Below are 8,111 nucleotides of genomic sequence, written 5' to 3' on the forward strand. Positions count from 1 at the left end.
GACTACTGGTGGTAGACTACTGGTGGTAGACTACTGGTGGTAGACTAAACTGGTGGTAGACTACTTGTGGTAGACTATACTGGTGGCAGACTATACTGGTGGCAGGCTATACTGGTGGTAGACTATACTGGTGGTAGACTACTGGTGGTAGACTACTGGGGGTAGACTACTGGTGGTAGACTATTGGTGGTAGACTATTGGTGGTATACTATACTGGTGGTAGACTATACTGGTGGTAGACTACTGGTGGTAGACTATACTGGTGGCAGACTACTGGTGGTAGACTATACTGGTGGTAGACTACTGGTGGTAGACTACTGTGGTAGACTATACTGGTGGTAGACTATACTGGTGGTAGACTATACTGGTGGTAGACTACTGGTGGTAGACTACTGGTGGTAGACTATTTGTGGTAGACTACTGGTGGTAGACTATACTGGTGGTAGACTATTGGTGGTAGACTACTGGTGGTAGACTAAACTGGTGGTAGACTACTTGTGGTAGAATATACTGGTGGCAGACTATACTGGTGGCAGACTATACTGGTGGTAGACTATACTGGTGGTAGACTACTAGTGTTAGACTACTGGGGGTAGACTACTGGTGGTAGACTATTGGTGGTAGACTATTGGTGGTAGACTATACTGGTGGTAGACTATACTGGTGGTAGACTACTGGTGGTAGACTATACTGGTGGCAGACTACTGGTGGTAGACTATACTGGTGGTAGACTACTGGTGGTAGACTACTGTGGTAGACTATACTGGTGGTAGACTATACTGGTGGTAGACTATACTGGTGGTAGACTATACTGGTGGTAGACTACTGGTGGTAGACTACTGGTGGTAGACTATTTGTGGTAGACTACTAGTGGTAGACTATACTGGTGGTAGACTACTGGTGGTAGACTATACTGGTGGTAGACTATACTGGTGGTATACTATACTGGTGGTAGACTACTGGTGGTAGACTATACTGGTAATAGACTATACTGGTGGTAGACTACTGGTGGTAGACTATACTGGTGGTAGACTATTGGTGGTAGACTATTGGTGGTAGACTATACTGGTGGTAGACTATACTGGTGGTAGACTATACTGGTGGTAGACTATACTGGTGGTAGACTATTGGTGGTAGACTATTGGTGGTAGACTATTGGTGGTAGACTATACTGGTGGTAGACTACTGGTGGTAAACTATACTGGTGGTAGACTATACTGGTGGCAGACTACTGGGGGTAGACTATACTGGTGGTAGACTACTGGTGGTAGACTATTGGTGGTAGACTATACTGGTGGTAGAATATACTGGTGGTAGACTATACTGGTGGTAGACTATACTGGTGGTAGACTATACTGGTGGCAGACTACTGGGGGTAGACTATACTGGTGGTAGACTATTGGTGGTAGACTACTGGTGGTAGACTATACTGGTGGTAGACTACTGGGGGTAGACTACTAGTGGTAGACTATACTGGTGGCAGACTACTGGGGGTAGACTACTAGTGGTAGACTCTTGAGACAATTGTTGCAACTCTACTTAGACTTCATCCCAAATAGCACCCTATTACCTATATAGTGTACTACTTTTGACAAGAGACCTATTTGGGCCCTGATCAAAAGTAGTGTACTATATAGTGTTATGATATGGGGGAAGGTTAGTGTTGGGACATGGACAAACACACTATCCAGGATACACTTCAACACTCCATCCCCCAGGGGGCAGCAGCAACCTTGAGGGGGTTCAGGTGTCGAGCCCGGTTGATAATCACATGAGGTGCTGCTAATTAGGATGACGGTCAGTCAGTGTCCCAGCTGGCAGAGCCGTGAGGCTGCTGGTTGGTTTGGTGGCCATGAGGCCTTTGGTTGGTTTGGTGGCCGTGAGGCTGCTGGTTGGTTTGGTGGCCGTGAGGCTGCTGGTTGGTTTGGTGGCCATGAGGCCTTTGGTTTGGTTTTCAGTCTTTAGTTTTGCCTGTTTTTAGTTTTACATTTTCTATGTTTATTTTTGTGTCACCATCTGAACAACTAAATATCTGCTTGGACTGGCCGACCGAGAGGTCACGACCGAGCTGTTTCCTTGGGTTACAGACCATGTAAGTAGGCCTAGGACACCTAGACAAAGCGAGTGCAACAATATCCATAAGCTAGTTATGGGTTTGGTAACACTAGCGAATAGGGTGCCATTTCGGAGAGATTTCTGTACTTAGGTAGAGAGACGACGACTAGTTGTCCATGCTGAGTGTTGATTAGTTCTAGTACACCAGAATCAGAATGATCTACAGGCAGACTGAGAGGTCTGGAAGGTCCGATTGTGGGTCCTGTAACTTGGACATCCTTTGTGAGGACGGCAGTATGTTTCATCTGTCCGGAGCTGGTGTTTTGTGGGGGCAGCAGTATGTTTCATCTGTCCGGAGCTGGTGGTTTGTGGGGGCAGCAGTATGTTTCATCTGTCCGGAGCTGGTGGTTTGTGGGGGCAGCAGTATGTTTCATCTGTCCGGAGCTGGTGTTTTGTGGGGGCAGCAGTATGTTTCATCTGTCCGGAGCTGGTGGTTTGTGGGGGCAGCAGTATATTTCATCTGTCCGGAGCTGGTGGTTTGTGGGGGCAGCAGTATGTTTCATCTGTCCGGAGCTGGTGGTTTGTGGGGGGCAGCAGTATATTTCATCTGTCCGGAGCTGGTGGTTTGTAGGGGCAGCAGTGTGTTTCATCTGTCCGGAGCTGGTGGTTTGTGGGGCAGCAGTATGTTTCATCTGTCCGGAGCTGGTGGTTTGTGGGGGCTGCAGTATGTTTCATCTGTCCGGAGCTGGTGGTTTGTGGGGGCGCTTAGCAGTATGTTTCATCTGTCCGAGCTGGTGGTTTGTGGGGGCAGCAGTATGTTTCATCTGTCCGAGCTGGTGTTTTGTGGGGGCAGCAGTATGTTTCATCTGTCCGGAGCTGGTGGTTTGTGGGGGCAGCAGTATATTTCATCTGTCCGGAGCTGGTGGTTTGTGGGGGCAGCAGTATGTTTCATCTGTCCGGAGCTGGTGGTTTGTGGGGGGCAGCAGTATATTTCATCTGTCCGGAGCTGGTGGTTTGTGGGGGCAGCAGTATGTTTCATCTGTTCGGGCTGGTGGTTTGTGGGGGCAGCAGTATGTTTCATCTGTCCGGAGCTGGTGGTTTGTGGGGGCAGCAGTGTGTTTCATCTGTCCGGAGCTGGTGGTTTGTGGGGCAGCAGTATGTTTCATCTGTCCGGAGCTGGTGGTTTGTGGGGGCAGCAGTATATTTCATCTGTCCGGAGCTGGTGTTTTTGTGGGGCAGCAGTATGTTTCATCTGTCCGGAGCTGGTGGTTTGTGGAGGCAGCAGTATATTTCATCTGTCCGGAGCTGGTGGTTTGTGGGGGCAGCAGTATGTTTCATCTGTCCGGAGCTGGTGGTTTGTGGGGGCAGCAGTATGTTTCATCTGTCCGGAGCTGGTGGTTTGTGGGGCAGCAGTATGTTTCATCTGTCCGGAGCTGGTGGTTTTGTGGGGGCAGCAGTATGTTTCATCTGTCCGGAGCTGGTGGTTTGTGGGGGAAGCAGTATGTTTCATCTGTCCGGAGCTGGTGGTTTGTGGGGCAGCAGTATGTTTCATCTGTCCGGAGCTGGTGGTTTGTGGGGGCAGCAGTATGTTTCATCTGTCCGAGCTGGTGGTTTGTGGGGCAGCAGTATGTTTCATCTGTCCGGGAGCTGGTGGTTTGTGGGGGCAGCAGTATGTTTCATCTGTCCGGAGCTGGTGGTTTGTGGGGGCAGCAGTATGTTTGGTAGTCTTGGTTGGGGTGTATGTGCAGACAATATGTGAGTCTGGCAGGCGTTGTTGTTGTTTACAGGACTGGCAGCCTTTTTATGTATTTGTGGGGACCGTAGTTTGTCCTTTTGTGGGATGCCATATGTCTGATGGTTTGTGGGAAGCGTATGTCTGGTGGTTTGTGGGGATGCAGTATATCTGGCAGCCTTTGTCGTTTCTGCAGGGACAGAGGATGTCTGGCAGCCTTGGTTGTTTTGTAGGGACAGCGGGATGTCTGGCAGCCTTGGTTGTTTTGTAGGGACAGCAGGATGTCTGGCAGCCTTGGTCGTTTTGTAGGGACAGCAGGATGTCTGGCAGCCTTGGTTGTTTTGTAGGGACAGCAGGATGTTTCATCTGTCCGGAGCTGGTGGTTTGTGGGGGCAGCAGTATATTTCATCTGTCCGGAGCTGGTGGTTTGTGGGGGCAGCAGTATGTTTCATCTGTCCGGAGCTGGTGGTTTGTGGGGGCAGCAGTATATTTCATCTGTCCGGAGCTGGTGGTTTGTGGGGGCAGCAGTATGTTTCATCTGTCCGGAGCTGGTGGTTTGTGGGGGCAGCAGTATGTTTCATCTGTCCGGAGCTGGTGGTTTGTGGGGGCAGCAGTGTGTTTCATCTGTCCGGAGCTGGTGGTTTGTGGGGGCAGCAGTATGTTTCATCTGTCCGGAGCTGGTGGTTTGTGGGGGCAGCAGTATATTTCATCTGTCCGGAGCTGGTGTTTTGTGGGGGCAGCAGTATGTTTCATCTGTCCGGAGCTGGTGGTTTGTGGAGGCAGCAGTATGTTTCATCTGTCCGGAGCTGGTGGTTTGTGGGGGCAGCAGTATGTTTCATCTGTCCGGAGCTGGTGGTTTGTGGGGGCAGCAGTATGTTTCATCTGTCCGGAGCTGGTGGTTTGTGGGGGCAGCAGTATGTTTCATCTGTCCGGAGCTGGTGGTTTGTGGGGGCAGCAGTATGTTTCATCTGTCCGGAGCTGGTGGTTTGTGGGGGGAAGCAGTATGTTTCATCTGTCCGGAGCTGGTGGTTTGTGGGGGCAGCAGTATGTTTCATCTGTCCGGAGCTGGTGGTTTGTGGGGGCAGCAGTATGTTTCATCTGTCCGGAGCTGGTGGTTTGTGGGGGCAGCAGTATGTTTCATCTGTCCGGAGCTGGTGGTTTGTGGGGGCAGCAGTATGTTTCATCTGTCCGGAGCTGGTGGTTTGTGGGGGCAGCAGTATGTTTGGTAGTCTTGGTTGGGTGTATGTGCAGACAATATGTGAGTCTGGCAGGCGTTGTTGTTGTTTACAGGGACTGGCAGCCTTTTTATGTATTTGTGGGGACCGTAGTTTGTCCTTTTGTGGGGATGCCATATGTCTGATGGTTTGTGGGGAAGCAGTATGTCTGGTGGTTTGTGGGGATGCAGTATATCTGGCAGCCTTTGTCGTTTTGCAGGGACAGCAGGATGTCTGGCAGCCTTGGTTGTTTTGTAGGGACAGCGGGATGTCTGGCAGCCTTGGTTGTTTTGTAGGGACAGCAGGATGTCTGGCAGCCTTGGTCGTTTTGTAGGGACAGCAGGATGTCTGGCAGCCTTGGTCGTTTTGTAGGGACAGCAGGATGTCTGGCAGCCTTGGTTGTTTTGTAGGGACAGCAGGATGTCTGGCAGCCTTGGTCGTTTTGTAGGGACAGCAGGATGTCTGGCAGCCTTGGTCGTTTTGTAGGGACAGCAGGATGTCTGGCAGCCTTGGTCGATTTGTAGGGACAGCAGGATGTCTGGCAGCCTTGGTTGTTTTGTAGGGACAGCAGGATGTCTGGCAGCCTTGGTTGTTTTGTAGGGACAGCAGGATGTCTGGCAGCCTTGGTCGTTTTGTAGGGACAGCAGGATGTCTGGCAGCCTTAGTTGTTTTGTAGGGACAGCAGGATGTCTGGCAGCCTTGGTCGTTTTGTAGGGACAGCAGGATGTCTGGCAGCCTTGGTTGTTTTGTAGGGACAGCAGGATGTCTGGCAGCCTTAGTTGTTTTGTAGGGACAGCAGGATGTCTGGCAGCCTTGGTCGTTTTGTAGGGACAGCAGGATGTCTGGCAGCCTTGGTTGTTTTGTAGGGACAGCAGGATGTCTGGCAGCCTTGGTTGTTTTGTAGGGACAGCAGGATGTCTGGCAGCCTTGGTTGTTTTGTAGGGACAGCAGTATCTCAGGCAGTTGTTGTTGTTGTTGTTGTTGTTGTTGTTGTTGTTGTGTTAGTCTAAGTGGTCACTGCTCAGGGACATGAGGTCCTGTAGGGAGAGGTGGTCCTCCATCCTCAGACTGTGGTCCGGACCTGGACTCTGCCAGGCTGGGGGGAGAGAGAGGAGAAGTTTAACGGTAGTGTTCAGTGAATTCTACTAGATAAAGACCATTCTCTTCCTCAAAAGTGTTCAGTGAATTCTACTAGATAAAGACCATTCTCTTCCTCAGTAGTGTTCAGTGAATTCTACTAGATAAAGACCATTCTCTTCCTCAAAAGTGTTCAGTGAATTCTACTAGATAAAGACCGTTCTCTTCCTCAGTAGTGTTCAGTGAATTCTACTAGATAAAGACCATTCTCTTCCTCAAAAGTGTTCAGTGAATTCTACTAGATAAAGACCGTTCTCTTCCTCAGTAGTGTTCAGTGAATTCTACTAGATAAAGACCATTCTCTTCCTCAGTAGTGTTCAGTGAATTCTACTAGAGGAAATGCTGAAATGAGGATGACATCCTGACATTTAAAATATATTGTCACAGACACAGAGACAGACAGACACAGAAACAGACACAGAGACAGACAGACACAGAACCAGACAGACAGAAACAGACACAGATAGACAGACACAGAGCCAGACAGACAGAGACAGACACAGAGACAGACAGACAGGCAGACAGACACAGATAGTGAATCACAGCTCAAACCAAAGGGACAGAAATAGAATCACCCAAGTTCCACCACATGGCCAAAAGTATGTTCGTCCAACATCTCATTCAAAAATCAAGGTCCTTAATATGGAGTTGGTCCCCCTTTTGCTGCTATAACAGCCTCCACTCTTCTGGGAAGGCTTTCCACTAGATGGAGCATTGCTGCGGGGACTTGCTTCCATTCAGCCACAAGAGCGATTAGGCCTGGCTCGCAGTCGGCGTTCCGTTTCATCCCAAAGGTTTTCGATGGGGTTGAGGTCAGCGCTCTGTGCAGGCCAGTCGAGTTCTTCCACACCGATCTCGACAAACTATTTCTGTATGGACCTCACTTTGTGCACATTGTCATGCTGAAACAGGAAAGGGCCTTCCCCAAACTGTTGCAACAAAGTTCTACTGTTAAATTATACTGCTGTTTGTTTATGGAGATTGCATGGCTGTGTGCTCAATTTTATACACCTGTCAGCAATGGGTGTGGCTGAAATATCTGAATCCACTAATGTGAAGGGGTGTCAACATACTTTTGGCCATGTAGTGTATGTCCTCAACATCCACAAACAGAGTTAAGAGTGTACACAAAACAAACTGCTGACTGCTGACTGATCAAAACAAACCCTATTCCAATGACTGCTGACTGATCAACACAAACCCTATTCCAGTGACTGCTGACTGATCAACACAAACCCTATTCCAATGACTGCTGACTGATCAAAACAAACCCTATTCCAATGACTGCTGACTGATCAAAACAAACCCTATTCCAATGACTGCTGACTGATCAAAACAAACCCTATTCCAGTGACTGCTGACTGATCAAAACAAACCCTATTCCAATGACTGCTGACTGATCAAAACAAACCCTATTCCAGTGACTGCTGACTGATCAAAACAAACCCTATTCCAGTGACTGCTGACTGATCAAAACAAACCCTATTCCAATGACTGCTGACTGATCAAAACAAACCCTATTCCAGTGACTGCTGACTGATCAAAAACAAACCCTATTCCAGTGACTGCTGACTGATCAAAACAAACCCTATTCCAGTGACTGCTGACTGATCAAAACAAACCCTATTCCAGTGACTGCTGACTGATCAAAACAAACCCTATTCCAGTGACTGCTGACTGATCAAAACAAACCCTATTCCAGTGACTGCTGACTGATCAAAACAAACCCTATTCCAATGACTGCTGACTGATCAAAACAAACCCTATTCCAGTGACTGCTGACTGATCAAAACAAACCCTATTCCAATGACTGCTGACTGATCAAAACAAACCCTATTCCAGTGACTGCTGACTGATCAAAACAAACCCTATTCCAATGACTGCTGACTGATCAAAACAAACCCTATTCCAATGACTGCTGACTGATCAAAACAAACCCTATTCCAATGACTGCTGACTGATCAAAACAAACC

General features: G+C 48.8%; 1 protein-coding gene across 1 annotated transcript in view; it reads right to left on the reverse strand.

The window, feature by feature from the left end:
- Nucleotides 1–5,995: 5,995 nt before the first annotated feature.
- LOC121566095 (low density lipoprotein receptor adapter protein 1-like) overlaps nucleotides 5,996–8,111 on the reverse strand; it is a 123,599-nt gene continuing 121,483 nt past the window's right edge. The window contains exon 10 of the mRNA XM_045216028.1: nucleotides 5,996–6,097. The gene's annotated coding sequence lies outside the window, so the exon portion shown is untranslated. The remainder of the gene's footprint in view (nucleotides 6,098–8,111) is intronic.

The sequence above is a fragment of the Coregonus clupeaformis genome, unplaced genomic scaffold (assembly GCF_020615455.1).
Source record: "Coregonus clupeaformis isolate EN_2021a unplaced genomic scaffold, ASM2061545v1 scaf0580, whole genome shotgun sequence".
NCBI lineage: Eukaryota > Metazoa > Chordata > Actinopteri > Salmoniformes > Salmonidae > Coregonus > Coregonus clupeaformis.